Consider the following 15,643-nt stretch of genomic DNA (forward strand, 5'->3'; position numbering starts at 1 on the left):
GCATGAGTTAAGTCAGGCCACTTGTGTGGAAAAGCTGAGAAAAGAGGTTGAAGCAGAGCCCAGATTTGGCACCCACCTGTGCCTGCCTGCTGGGTGTGTGGAGGGCTCAACAGAGGAACAAAGGTGGCTTTCTATCCCAGGAGAGAGCTGCCCACCCCCTGCCCCTCCAGTCCTCACCGTGAAGACAGTTAATTCAGCTCCTCCCTGTATGTCCCTTGCATTTTTCTAGCTGTTGTCCCAGCACTGGAGCTCAAAGCCAGTGACTTTGTGAGAGAGTCCATGCACGGGCCCCTCAAGAAGAGCACCTGGGCCCTCTTGAAGCAGAGTCTGCATGTTGTTAGAGGTTATTGTTATTGCTATTGCTTTGAGGGGATTTAATTGAGGAATGCTCAAGATATCTGAAAACCACTATTTGTTTAACACCTACTATGTGCCACGCCTACTCTGCATTGGGCTGGTATTCCCACTGTACACTGAGAACTCAGAGATGTGGAAAAGGTTAAGCAGTGCCTAAGGTCACACAGCTAGTAAGTGGGGAGCTGGGATTTGACCACTCACTGGTTTCTGACCGTAGGTCCCACATGACATCCCTTCATGTCTGCTGACCCAGTGCCTGGGTTGACCTTAGGCCAGGATGTGACGGTTACCTTGAACCATCACTCTTAGTACACAATCCACCTTTTCCCAACCCAGTAAAGCCTAGCAGGGTGCTTCATGACCTGGGAAATTCAGCCTCTTGCTTTTTGCCCTGGAACAAAGTGGACACTGCAGCAGAACATACTTTCCTTTCCCTCCCTCTCAGGTCCCGCCAGCCTCAGGGCCTTTGAAACCCATACCTTTGTCTGTTCCCAGCCCCTCTCCCCTCCCCTGATTGCCTCCTGTGTGTCCTGGGCTGGCATTTTCTGGGCACGGTCTAAGATGTCACTAGCAGAGCCCTAGGCCACTTGCCCAGAGCCTGGTCTGCCTTCACGCCCATTTCTTCTCTCCCAAGCTCTTCCCAGGCACATTCCCAGCTGCTCCAGTACATGGAATGATACAGGTGAGACACCACCTCCAGCGGGCAAAGGGAAAATCCCGCTCAGCCTCAGCACCCCTAAGTGGGCCTCTGAGCTGAAGCACTGAGGTCGCCATCCCTGGCCAGGCCCTACTTTTCCTAGGAGGGTGTCTGTAGCTCGTGATGTAGTTGGAAAGACACCAGAGAGAAAAGCCTCAGCTCAGGACAATTAGAAGGGAGTTGCCGTTGAAGTAACCCTACTTGCTGTCCACTGGTCTGTCCTCAGGAAGCATTTCAAGGCCAGGAACCTGATGTACATCAAGCAGATCCTGTATCTGTTGGAGAAGTTTGTGACTGTGTTGGGTGGTAAGGAGCCCTATGTCTGCCCAACTCCAGCTGCTCAGTGGGCTGGACCCGGTTCCCTGGGTGCCGTCAGGGCATCTGGGTTTTCTGTGTCCTCAGATTGTCTGGACCATTCATTAAGAAAATTCTTATTTTTATAGAACTTAGTTGAATTGTTTAACTTAGATCTATCTTTAGAAGCTTGGTTTATTTCCCACTGTTCTGTGGTGGTAATAATAATATAGTATATATAAGTGGAGGGCACTTTATGCAATAGCGATAGCAGCTTGGAGTGCTCCAGTGAGGAAGCGGCGCAGGCGCATTAACCCTCAGTGACAGAGGAGGAAAGGAAAGCTAAGAGCAGACAAATGACCTGTGTCTGGTCCCTGAGCCCAGTGAGAGGAACTAGAATCTGCTGGCTCCAGGTGCCACGTGACTCTCCAACATTCTGTGCAACAACCCTGTCCTTCCTCAGTGATCCCTTTGAAGGCTTCTGCAGAAGCGGAAGTCAAGAATGCCAGCGGGGTTTGCCCTGCAGGGATTTTGTGTCCAGTTGCTGCTCTTCGCTTCCATCTCTGCCTTGCCCCTGTCCCTGTGCAGCCTGGGCACGTCCTGTGGCACTTGCATGAAGTGGGCTGGTCTCTCTGCCTCCTCAGAGGAGGTGTGAAAGGAATGAAATCACATGTGGGTCAGACTTTGAGGCTTCCTGGGTCCTCCTGTGCTCTGGGTTCTAAAAACTGCAAAAAACCTGTTCAAACACAAGTGTTTGTATTTGACTGGTCCATGGTGGAGTGTGAGAAGATGGGGGTAGGGGACCACCATCCTGACCTGTTTGCATTTCTTTTAGGGAACATTAAGCAAAACCCCAACACACAGAGCCTCTCAGAGACTGGTAAGGGGATGGCCCTCGTGGGCCCAGAGCTGGTCTGAGCCAGTTCTGATCTTCCCTCTGGGGCCCCAGAGCTGTGGGCTCAGAGCAGGAGTCCCAGGCTCTCGTTTGTTTGCCCTTAGGGACCAAGCTGAAGACCATCACTAACGTTCTCTTTCAGAGCCAGATGGACATCAACCTGTTCAAGGTAGAGGTTTTACCTGTTCACGTTAGCACATCACATCTTACCCTTACCACCACCTGTGGGCAGAACCCTAGGTTAACACTGGAAGGAATGAAAAATAAATTCCTTCTGTCCTTGAGCAGTCCAGAGGGCTGTAGATCTACCATGCACACATGTCATTAACTCTTAAAAAAAGCAATGTGTCAGCAAGAAAAAATCCTCAGACTAAGGTTGAAGGGTCGTAGAGATTAGGAGGAAAATGGTGCCCATCTTCGTACCTGATAAGCAGAAGTAGGGAGGCCCGGGCCCTCCACCTTTTGCGTCTTCCTTGGGCACAGTGTTTCCCTGGGCTGCTGGGAGAGCAAGAAGTTAACTTTGTGAGCATGACCCTGCCCTTGGGCTGAGGTGAGTAAGGACACAGCTGGGCCACTCTGCTTGACCTTTCCATTCGTGGTTTCACTGCAGCCCCAGTTCTCTGCTTGCCCCAGGCCCACATGTTCGGTGCTCTCCCAGGTGGGGCACAGCCACTGGTGCTGGACCAGCAACCCTAGCAATTCTAGTTTCCTGGCCGGAACAGATTGGTTACTGTGTTTGAAGCCAGCTTCTGTGACTCCAGGGTAGGGTGTGTCATCACCATTCCAGAGCAAAGGAAACTGAGGTTGGGTGAGGTCACCTCAGGGGGGCATGAGCCACACACAAGTAAACAAGTGGTGCGTGGCGGAGCCAGCATGGCCCACACTCAGGACCCTGCTTGCTTTCTATCCAGACTTTGCATTTCAAACCCGCTTGCCCCTGGCTTCCCATTTTGGTCATGGTTACTGCCATTACCCCCCTCAGACAGGCTGGCAGTCCTGTCATTTTTGAGTCCATTCTTTCTCCCATTGTGTCCCACATCCTAACAGTTGCCTGGCCCCGTAGCCTGAAATAACTTGCATTTACCTCACCTTTTCATTTCCACGGCTCCTACTTCATTGTGGCTCTTTTTTCTCTGCCTTCTTTCTGGTCTTCTTATATCATTTCATTCTGTTTCCCTTCTGTGTTGCCACCCTTCAAGGCCAGGCAGGTTCATAGTATTTGTGCAGACGGAAAAATATTCACGGAGCCGTTGGGGTGTCTGGCACACCCTTATTCACGGGTGGGCGAGCCACGCACACTGCAAGCTGCGTGTCTATCTGCACGTCTCATGTTGTGGCCCCTGCTCCCCTGCGTAGCACCCATCGTGACCCCTGTCCCCTTGAGTGTCTCTCATCATCATCATCCCAGCAGGGAGTCCCTACCTGTTTAAGCACTAGAGGGGAGCAAAGCTGGAAAACTGCCAGAACGTTACATAACATAACATAATTCTGTGTATGCGAGCTCACTTCAAGTTATGGGAACAGTTTATTGGACCCAGTCTCAAGGCTGTGAGAACACTGGTTATCAGGCCCCTCCAGGGCTATGGGAACACTGCTCGCCTTGGTTACCCAGACACCTGGGTGAGGAAACCAGACTGCCTCCACTTACCCTAAAAACCACCCCTTCTGGGTTTCTTAACTTACAATTTACACAAGGATGTGTTTCATGAGGTCCCTCAGTGAGGAGGGCAGAGCCCTGCACCCATAACCCACAACAGCAGTGCAGGCCACAGCAAAAAGCAAGCAAAACACAAGCGCTGCTGCAGCAGCCGCGCAAGCTTCAACAGCACACAGCCAAAACACAGGTAATCAGGCCACCCCTAGGCACAGCAGCCAGTCCAGTTTCCATACAAGTAAGGCTTCTCATGTGGGCCACCCACCCAGCGGGTCCCAGTGGGAACAGCAGCCCGCGCACCATTCTGCACCTCCCAGCAATGTCCAAGAATATGGGTCTGACACAGACCTGTTGGAGCCCAGCCCACCTGGGCCTGTCCTTTGGAGTTCTCAGTGCAAAAGGGTGCTGGTCCAGCCAGCTCCCCAGCCTTGCTGTGAGCCACCCTAAGCCATCCTATATGGAGTGGCCACTTAACAGCCTGGGCCGGTCATACCGCTGCTTCTCCCCAGCATGGATGTCAGTCCAAGTCGCATTCCACAAGGAATGTTTGCTGTTCCACTGGTTCTGAAGCCAAGTCCGGTTTGAGACAGAAGCAGGAGAGATGTGCCCTGGGAGGCCAGCTGACATGTTCATAGGGAGTTCAGTGCAGACCCAGCATGCTGATTGGTCAGCCACTGAGGCATAGGTATGAACCCAATCCACTAAAGTGTTATTCTGTACCCTCAGGGTGAAAAGACAGAGCAGTTATAGGCACCAGTAATGGCAGATCACGACCATCAGGCTATATACAAGCAAGGTTCTGGTCAGCCAATAATAAGACAGTGGCTGGCAGAGGGGGTCTTCCTGAGCGTGAACACCAGACCTTTCATGCCTCAACTAGGGGTTCAGCATCTGCTTGCAACAACAGTGGAGAACTCATAATGGGCCACAAGGATATCATCACAAAGGTGCCATGAACAAGCGTTTCATGGTCTGCTGGCTCTGGATCTCTCACCTTTAAGACTGGGGACCATGTCCCAATCAACCAGGACACTCTTTGCAAGTTTCTTTCCACCCCTTGGCCTCAAGGGGCAACAAGAGCCACCCAGCACATGTGGGGGGCTTTTACTTCCCAAGGCCATGTCCAAGTGGCTGTTTGGCCTCGCTCCAGGCCCTCCAGAGCAGGCAGGAGAATATTCCCCTGTTTTTCCATGCCTGGTTGCAGCAAATCATCCTTAGTCTGTACTCGCAGCTGAATTGGAGCTGCAGTCTGGTGGAGCAGTGCTTCCACCAGAGATGGCCGCTCCCCTCCGACTCCTGTCATTTAGAGTCCGGATGACAGTCCATAAACGTTTCATCCAACCCCTCAGCCTAGGGGTGGCAGTGCAGCTCGCAGGCCCTGCTTTAAGAGACCATTGTACCATTCAATCATTCCGGCAGCTTGGGGGTGATAGGCCACGTGGAATTTCCAGTCAATCTGCAGGTCTCAAGCCCACTGTTGTACCAAGGCCCCAGTAAAATGCTTCCCCTGATCACTTTCAGTGATTAAGGCCGTCCATAAGCAGCACATAACCACTCCAGTGCAGCAATCACTGCTTTCTGATCTGGGTGCCATGCAGGATAAGAGCTAAGAGTCCTGTGGCCGTGTCCACACCTGTAATGGCATACTTATATCCCTCAGAACTAGGTAGGGGCCCGATTACACCTATCTGCCACTGGGCTAGTGGTACCCTTCCCCACACTACCTGTCCAGTAGTTCCCACAGGCCTTCAGGGATGCTCTCGTGGGCAGACAACACAGGTCTTACAAGCTTCTTGTACCTCTCCTAAGGTGACAGGTAACTCCCAAGTTTTGATAGGGGACCACATGGTCTTTTGCCCAGCATGTAAGAGGCAACAGTGTAGCCACTGGGCTACTTCCCTTCCTGATGGGCTGGCAGGTACTCTTTCCAACCACCACAGCTTGGCTAGTGTATCAGCCTCATCATTCCCGGGTGAAGCAAGAGGTGCATGTCCAGTAACATGATATACAGTGATTTGTTTCCAGTGGCCTAACTCCCCTAAGTCTTGCCCCCATAGTGGTCTATGGGTACCCATCCATGTATTTGTATGTTATATAGGGATCCACAATGTTAGTGTCTGGCACACCACTCAACTATCTGTACAAATAGCCAGGGGCGGGGCTTCATTGGCTGTCATGAGCCATATGGCTCAGAGTTCTGCCCACTGGCCGCTCTACCCTGCACCAGGGTCAAACCGATTGTCTCTGTTTCTGGTTGAACTGTGACAGTGGTCCACTGGCAGGCTGGCCCCTGCTGGACCCATCAGTGTACCATGCATCTGAGGGAATAGGTGCCTGCCCTTCCTGGAAGGGGCTAGCTCGCATCTCTTCTTTAGGGACAGGAACAGTAGATTTCTCATCTACATAAATGACTGGACCTAGCACTTCCTGTAGCTCAGCCTGCAAAGGGCTAGTGGATGGACTACTCCTTTGTTGCAGATAAGCCCCCTACTTAGCTAATGTGGGCTTCTGAGCTGTCCCACTACGGGGCTTGGCCACCTGGTACTAGACCCACCCTGCAATGGGATATATGGTCCTAACTGTCACAGGGGCAATTCCTGTTATGGCCTCAGTGGACAACAGGGCAGCATATACAGCAGCCAACTGCTTTTCAATTAAGGAGTACTGTACCTCTGTAACAGGGTGCAGCCAACAGGGGGGCTCCAAATAGCGGTTTGTAATGGGGTCCAGAACTCAAGGTGTCCAGGAAATATTACAAAAATATATATAGGATGTCCTCACCCCCACAAGCCTGACCTGGGGGAAGGGACACATGGAGCAGGGCCATTCAGAGCTATTTTATATGGCAACAGCTTTGCAGCTTGCCCCTGGCATGGTCATTTAACATGTCTATAACCCTTAACTGGTTTCATAGATATGTTAAATAGCTGTGGCCATGCTTTGAGCCAGGGAACTGGGAGTGACTTCCACCCAAGATGTAACTGGGAGGCAACTCCCCCTGGTTACAGGGCCTGCGTGAGAGCTTGGAGAGGACTGGCTCCATGCCACGGGGCCACACCTGCCCAGACTTACTGTGGCAGCCCAGTAAAGCTGGAAGAATACGGGAATGCTGGCAGGTGTAACTGATTGTAGGAGGAGTTGGAAATGGGGCTGCAGAGGAAGACTGGCACTGGGATTTAAACCCAGGAGCAGCAGCCATGCCAAGTGGGGGCACTACACGGCTTGGGCGAGAGTCAGGACCTCGCAGCTTTGGGGTTCTCCCTTTTGCCATGTGGCTTAGGAAGCAGGAGAGACTTTGCCTGGAAAAGAAGGGGGAAAGGACTCTTGCTGGTGGGCCATGAGAAGGTGCCACATGGCTCTGGATTAACTGGAGATCATGGTGGTGACACAGCTGATGTTGCCGGGAGCCTGAATCACGGACTTCTTCTACTTCTTTCCCTGAGATATGGTACCCCAGACTGGGCAGAGGGAGAAGGAAGGACTGTGTGTGTCTGTGGGTATTCTAAAGAACTTTAGTATTTTAATGAAGACGTTAAGTCGTTACTCTAAGTCTGTATAGCTTTTAAATAAATAATTCCTTTCCTTTTCACCATTCTCTGGCATTGAGAGATGTCTTTCCTCTGGCGGTGGGCAAAGTGGACCTAGTCGGGGGGGGACCCCTGGAGAAAAACAGCGGGTCCTTTCGATAATAGTATGTAGTAACCCCCTCCCTTCGGTCTGTTCTGTAACACCTCTGCTCCCTTCTGTAACTGGGACCAGAAACCCAAGGGTTGATGAAGCTGTTCTGATCACTGTGGTAAACCCCATCCAAAGCCTCCCTGTGTCACAGGCACATCTGGCTCACAGGGTCTAGCAGGATATTTCCTCCCTCTTCTTGGGAGACTGGCACAGCCAAATGGCCCTTTAGACACACAGGATTGGGCCTCTTTGGGTTACCCTCCCGGGTTTAGACACATACTTTAGGCCTGCACCGGCTGCCAGAGCGCAGGCACCAAGAGCTGCACTTGTTCAGCACCAGTACATCTCCTCGGGTGACTGGCCGCTGTTTTCTGGGACTCCAGTGACTCCTGTCTCTGTGGCTCCAGGTGCTGCTATCATCTTCTAGGACCTCTCTGACAAGCGCCACGCTCGCCTGCCACCACCACTACCGTGGCTCTCTGGCCCCCTCCCTATCAGTAGGCTTTCCGGGTGCCCATGCCTGCTTCCCTGTCTCATGCCAGCTCCAGCCTGCTCTCTCTCACAGCCTCCTGGGTTGCACTGCCAACTCTAGCAGCTCCCACAGCCGCCCCGTGTCCTGGAACACCAGCAAAGCTCGGCTCTGAGCCCTCCGCCTTGACCCACAGGCAGAGCAGCGCCCCCCACCCCTCCCCGCTTGCCTGCAGGGGTCCCTGTCTCTTCTGTTGAGTGTGCTGGGAGCAGAGCTTTCCGTGTGCTAGCACCGCTGCCAGCTCTGGCCCTCTGGCCAGTCACTCTCAGTGACTGTGTTCCATGTCTGTGTAGGGCAGGAGAGGGAAGGGGATTCCCAGACCCAGGTTTCCCCTAGGCACCACAGGCTGCTGCCCTAAGGGAACTGAGTTCCTGTTCCACCCACCCTTTTCCCCTGAATCACTCACTATGAGAGGGGAGGAGGACTGCAGCAGCTCAGCTGCTCAGAGGGTTTTTACCAGGGTGCAGACTCAAGCCTTCAAGGCTTTTTGTTCCTGCCTTGGTGTTGCATAACTTAGTAACACAGCGTGGGGAAGTGCAGTCTCCTCTTCTTCAGCCTTCAGGGCTTCCGCTCCCTCTCCAGGCTCTTGGAACTTCACTTTATCTCAAAGCATAGTCTCTGTCTCAGCTCACAAAGCTGAAAGAAACACCCAGCCCACGACCCCCATGGCCGCAGGGTGCTGGGCTTTTCTAAGGTCTTCCGCACCACCCTCAGGGCTTTCTCCACTGTGTCGGGTGTGCCACTGACATAGGGACACTCCTGGGGTGGGAGCCCAAACTCCAGACACTACCTGCTGGAGATCAGCCACTCCAAGCACCCCTCAGGGAGTGCTGGCTCCATAGTGTTTTGCTATAAACCCTGATGGCTACACCAACTGTGTTGGACCCTTCAAGGCCAGGCATGTCCATGGTATTCGTGCAGGAGGAAAAATATTCACAGAGCTGTTGGGCTGTCTGGCATGCCTTTATTCACGGGTGGGCCAGCCACACACACTGTAAGCTGAGTGTCTATCTGCATGTCTCATGTCATGGCCCATGCTCCCCAGCGTGGCACCCATCGTGGCACCTGTCCCTTGTGTGTCTCTCATCATCATCATCCCAGCAGAGAGTCCCTACCTGTTTAAGTACTAGAGGGGAACAAAGCCAGCAAGATGCCAGAAATTATACAACATAACATAATTCTGTGCATGTGAGCTCACTTCATGTTATGGGAACAGTTTATCAGACCCAGTCTCAAGGCTATGAGAACACTAGTTATCAGGCCCCTCCAGGGCTATGGGAACACGGCTCCCCTTAGTTACCTAGACACCTGGGTGAGGAAGCCAGACTGCCTCCACTTGCCCTACACCTTCTAATGGCTTTTACAAACTACAGACTAGTGACTCTTAATTGAAAGGTACTGTTCTTTTCAGAAATCTTGAAAGGCTCCAGAGTCATCGTCTTGCATTCCAAGCCACATGCCTACTGAACCACACTCCAGGCATTGCCTGAACAGGTCCCAAGCTTCACTTCCTTTGTGCCTTGGCTCCTAGGATTTCTTCTTATTTGGTTTGAGTCTTGGTTCCATCACCCACCAGCTGCGTGTCTTGGACCAGTTTCTTTGTCTGTGAACCTCAGGTTCCTCGTGTGAAAAGGGAGATAGTCGTACTCTCTGCCTCAGGGTGGTCCTGAACGTTAGATGAGGTTTAAAGAGAAAGTGCTGTCGCTCATGCCTCCTACACGGACCCAGCGGGAGATCCCCTTTGCCTTAGGCAGAGAGATGTGTCTGTTGAGCCCATACCCGTCCCCTGTCTTTTTACCAGGCAGCCTCAGTCAGAGCAGCCTCAAATTCTTGCTGCTGAGTCCAGTTGTGCCTTTTGCCCAGGTGGTGAAGGAGTGCTGGGCGGTGGTCATTGCTGGGGGCATCATGCAGCCGGTAAGGACACCAGACCTGGCCTCTTATGCTGGTCCAGATGGGACAGTGACTGGGAAGGGTGCACAGTCAGGCCTCTTCACCTCAGCATCCCTTGGGTTCCTGACCCAGAAAGGGGTCGGCTTGAGCAGTCCAAGCAATGTCCACCAGGTGGCATTGCTGTACTGTCTCACTGCCCAGGCCTTTCAAGCTGTAGGGACAGGGCATTGCCACACTGCAGTGTGTCCCTAGCAGTGGGATCACACTTGTGCAGAGAAAGCCCTTCTGGAGATCCTTCCTCTCACGGAGTTGCCTCAGTGCCACGGCTGCCTGTGGCCACCACAGCTGTAACCTCCCCTCTCTTATAAATGTAAATGTAGCGAATGTGCCGTGTGTAAGGTGCTCCCGTGGATACTGTGCGCACTGCACACCACACGGGATTGTTATACCCGCGGTATGTGATCATCATTCCCACGACAGTGCGCATCCTTATGTTTCCCTCAAAAATTTGGGCAGAAATGTGTGCATTATACACGGCAAAATATGGTATTTTTAGAAAAGTATTATATTTTCAATTGTGGAAAGCAGAGACAAAGGAAAAAGGAGAAACAGGAAAAAGGATCATAATTTGATGAGCAAAAGATTCATTTTGTTCTGCATATCATTATAATACTCTGCATAATTTTTACAAATACACCTACGTATTTTTAAAAATAAAATGGTACAGTATTATCTGTATAATTTGTTTTTCCCCCCACTCAGTGACAGAATGCCACACACGTTTTTTCTTCTCAACAAATAAGCATTTATTTGCCATACCCTAGCTGTACTTTATCCTACGACATGAATATATTTTATACAACTGCTCTTCTTTAGTCAGATATTCAGGTGATTTCTAGTTTCCCTGTGTGGACGATGGCGTGGTAAATGTAACCTGTCTCCACACAGTGGTTATATCCCTGGGAGACGTACATCCTGGATCAGGACATGGTGCTTGGAAAGCTCCTCAGCGCCCTCAAGCAGTCTGTGCCAACCTGGGCTGTCTGACCACCCCTGTAGCTTTTTTTTTTTTCATTCTTTCTTGTGACAGACTTGTAGATTTTTTTGTGTATAAAATAATTTGTAGTCCTGTGGCTTTTGATGCTCAAGTTGTCTCAAACTTGGCCTGTGGGAACCCCCTTCCCGCCTCCAGCCCTCTGGGTGTGGCCCTCTTGGCCCTGGAAGGCTTTCCTGCTTTCTGGTGCAAGGAGAATGCCCTGGGCCTCCGGATGCTTTGTCCCCGATCGGGAATCATTCATTTCTCCAAGGTGCCCTGGTTTCCTTTACTGGAGATAGGTACTTAGAAATCAAAATCTGGGTGCTGGGGTGTTTGCAGTGTTCCTGGGTGATTATTGTTAATAGGCCTTTTCAGTGCAGACCTAGGAAATATATTTTCAGACATCCTGAGTCCATCTTGATATTTCTAAATCAAAATCAATTTATTGACTGTATGCTGCATCTCTTTTCCCTTGAGCTAAACTTTTGGTTTCTTATCTTCACACAATTACTTATTTGCTCTATCCCACAATATACTCAAAATAGTGTCAAAAATATAATACCAATATTCTAACAATAAACTGTTGACTAAAATTTTATTTCTTTGCACTTATTTTGCCCTTAGAGTATATCTTACTAAGGATATGTGGTTGCTAAGGATATACAGTCATGCCCTGGCCAGTGTGTCTCAGTTGGTTGGAGTGCCATCCTGCAAACCAAAAGGTTGTGGGTTCGGTCCCCAGTCGGGGCACATGTGAGAGGCCACCAATCAATGTTTCTCTCCCTCCCTTCCCCTCTCTTTAAAATCAATAAGCAAGTCCTCGGTTGAGGATTTTAAAAAAAGAATATGAAGGCACTTGGTATCAGGCTTTCTGTGTTGCAGTTTGTTTTCAGTTTTAGAGTTTGCCTTTTTGTTGACTTAATTGCTCTTAGAAAATGTAAACATGTGTATGGTTCCAAAGTTGAAACTACGTGAAAAGTTTCAGTAAGTCTCACTTCCACCCCTTTCCAGCCTGTTCCCCATTCCTGTAGGTGAAGAGCTGTTTTATTAGCCGCTGGTCTATCTTTCCACTGTTTCATGTTTTTGCAACAAGAAGCAGATGTATATCCTTATTCTTTTTCTTCTTTTTTACTTACCTCAAAAGCGGCAGAATCTGTTTTTCTGTGCCGGTACGTTCCGGCAGTGCCTCCATACCAGTACACAGGGGCGGAGTGGACCGGATTCCTGTGCTGAGCTGCGCAGTTTTCTGTTGGGCGGGTGTAGCACAGCTCAGGGGACCAGTCCCTGTGGAAAGGCGGTCCTGCTCTCACACATGACTTCACAGGAAATACCCTTGCGCAGGTGTTATTTGCTTTGTTGAGCTGAATCTTCAGGGGAGACTCCTGAGTGTGGGGTTGCTGGGTTAAAAAGTAAAAATACATCTAATCTGTTAAATGTTGTCCAGATGCCCTCGGCCTGGAGCAGCACCATTCTGTATCCCACCCACAGAGTATGCAATGCCAGTCTCTCCACAGTGGTCAAACTTTAGGATTTTTGCCCATATGATAGGTAAAAAATCTGGATGGAACTCTTTAAAAATACAAAAGCCTATTCCTACCCCCTAGAGGTTCTTATTCAATAGTTTGGGCTAGGATCTGGCCATGTGTGTTTGTACGTGTGTATGTTTGCATGTGTGTGCATACACACATACATATGTATATATATTTATATATATGTATATATATTTAAATTCCCACTCCTGATTTTGTTGCACATCCAGGGCTGAGACTCACTGGCAAATTTGCCGAATTCCCTTTGCCATTGCCACGAGTACTTTAAATGAGACTGCCAACACCGGTGTCATTCAAGTGTTTGATCATTTTTGCTAATTTGTTACCAGCCTTTCCTTTGACCTCTCTTCTGTTCCTAGGTCCTTGCTGCCTCCCCACCCTGACTTCTGTCTTTCCAAGTGATTCCCTCTTCCCCTCCCTGCCAAGGCCCCTGTCTGCTCAGACCTGAGGTCCCTGTCCCTGGATCCCTGGGAGGTCACAGAGACTTGATGTTGTGATCTTTAGGTGTCTGACTTTCAGGAGCAGCTGCTGGCATGTGCTGGGGTGGCCATGGGATGCTAGCTGTCTGTGTCCCTCCATCCATGTGGGAGAGGCCTGAGCATTGCTGTTTTACTGTGGAAAGGGGATGGGTGGGTGAGCATTGAAAATTGCCACCCCCAGTCTGGGCAGTGCTCCTTGTGGCATCTGCCTTGCAGAAAAGCCTGCACCTTCGGTGTTCAGACCCTTCCTGGACCTGCACAGGTCACGTGATCCCTCCAGACACCACCCTGCCCCTCGTCATCTGCACTGGGCCCTCCAACCAGCAGCTGGAATTCACACACCTGAAGAGAGAGCTGCCTCACATGGTCAGTACCAGCCAGCCAGCTTCACCACCACCTTTGCTGGGGCGGAAGAGAGATTTCTGGGGTGGGCGGCACGCTGACCAATCCAGAGCTGCCACAGGATGAATAGTATCTAGACGTTCATGGAGGAAGGTCTGAGTCTCCTTGCACCCCTCACCCCTTGGGCTGCTAAGGAAGATTTCCTGACACCTCCAGCCATCCCTATAGGATGAAGCTCAGGAGAAAGTGGCTCATTCCCTTTGCTTCTCTTGTCATTTGGTTGTATCTGCCCCTGCCTGACAGGGATGCAGGTGCTAGGGCACTTCTCCACGTTTTCAGTGCCCAATCTGCCAGAGACGGTGCTTAATCCCAAGCTCCCCACAGGACATGAGGAGCTGGGGAAGGGCGGCCTTGCACACACCCACAGCAGGTGCAGCTCAGGTGTGCTCGAGCAACGGTATCAGATGCTGCCCATCACCGGGAGCATTCCTTGGGTGTGTTTGGTAGGGAGGGTGGCACGTTTTCACCTGTAGGTCTCTATACTTGGCTCTGAGCCCTAAGGTTAGGAGCCTTTTTAGGGTGTGGCCTCAGGGTGGCCTCCTGGAGGGCCCCTTGTCTTTTCTTAGATGGATGAGACAGGTCACATCCTCTGTTCACTTGTGCAATCTGGTCCCCGGAGGGGTGATCTGCTTCTTCCCCTCCTATGAGTACCAACACCAGGTCCATGCCCACTGGGACAAGAGTGGCCTGCTGGCTCACCTGGCTGTCAGGAAAAAGGTGAGCTACCCCGTAGCAGAACCTTCCACTGTGGGGACAGTGAACCCAGAGTTCCTCCTGGGATTTCTCGTGCACATCAAACCAGATGGTCAGGCCTCACGTACGGGGGCTTCTCCCGTCACTTCTAATCCCTGACGGCTGACCAGAGGAGTCTGTGAAGCCCCCTGGGCTCTATGGGCTGGAAAACAAGGCTTGGAGCAGACCTGTGACCCAGACGTCCTGAAACCCTTTCCCGGGAAACACTTCGATATTTCAGGAACCGAAAAGAGCAAATCAGGTGGAACAGGTGCTGACAGAGTATTCCAAGTGCATTCAGGTGAGAGGTGGAACTCAGGCCTTGGGGCCAGACTCGTGTGGCTGGCGGCTGAAAATGTTTTGATGGCATCCCAGCTTTGGGTGGTCCCCACAGTGCCTTGTTCAGGCAAGAGGCATGCTGACAGGGACCCTGTTGCTCCCAGTGGTCAGAGGCAAGATGAGCAAAGGCATCAACTTCTCTGACAACCTCAGACAGTAAGTAGTGGGCTCCATGTCTCCTGGAAGGCTGATACCTGCCCACCCCTCACTCCAACCAGCTCCCCACCATGACCCCCAAGCCCTTTGCAATCTGCTGCCACTTGAGTCTGCACCTGGGCTGACCATGCAGGTCGGTCAGCTGCATGGAGAAGTGATTCAGCAGCTTTGGATTTGCCCCTTTGAGGCCAGGTAAAAAAATGGGGCAGACTCTAATTGTACTGAACTCAATTCCTTGGTCTCGCTGGGATCTCTTAGGTGAAAAACCCCTTTCCAGGTGGTAGGTTTAGGGTGGGGAGGGAGACGTAGAGCCTCTGAGCCCAGCTTGCGGACTGCGGGAGTGGTAGACACAGGCGTTGAGACGTGTGGGTGAGGACCCGGCCCCTCGTCCCGGGCCTTGAGAACCCCAGGTGCCTCTGTCTCCCGTGTGCCTCCACCCCAGGTTTGTGGTCGTGGTGGGCATGCCCTACCCCAACATCAAGTCTCCAGAGCTCTGAGAGAAGATGGCCTACCTGGATCAGACCCTTGTGCATACCTCCAGTGTTCGAAGGATAAGGGGAGAGGGCAGGGATAGCTCGGTAGCCGTGAGGACTGAGGTACCCTGGGACTTCCCACCACCCCTTGCTGTGTGCCACTGTTTCCTGTTTGCCCAGAGGAATGGCAGTGTCTTCCGTGCCCTCTGGAGCTGCATGTGACATCATCCATCCTATCAGCCACTGGTGTTGTGCCCCAGAAGCTGACTGGTCTTGCTCACAGCCTGTCAATTTCTCAGGACGCTAGACAGGAAGCAAGAAACAGTTCTGATAGGTTATCTCCTTTGCTCTTCCTAGCCCCAAACCACAGGTCAGCCCACCCCAGGAAAGGCTTTGGTGGAAATCTGTGTATGAAGGCTGTCAATTAGTCTGTAGGTGAGCCTGGGACTGCTCCTAGCTATCAGGATGAATCCTTGGTGAGG

General features: G+C 51.5%; 1 pseudogene; it reads left to right on the forward strand.

Moving 5' to 3' along the window:
- LOC128780384 (ATP-dependent DNA helicase DDX11-like) overlaps nt 1-15,643 on the forward strand; it is a 129,727-nt pseudogene that overhangs the window by 112,930 nt on the left and 1,154 nt on the right.

Source organism: Desmodus rotundus, chromosome 3 (assembly GCF_022682495.2).
Source record: "Desmodus rotundus isolate HL8 chromosome 3, HLdesRot8A.1, whole genome shotgun sequence".
NCBI classification, from domain to species: domain Eukaryota; kingdom Metazoa; phylum Chordata; class Mammalia; order Chiroptera; family Phyllostomidae; genus Desmodus; species Desmodus rotundus.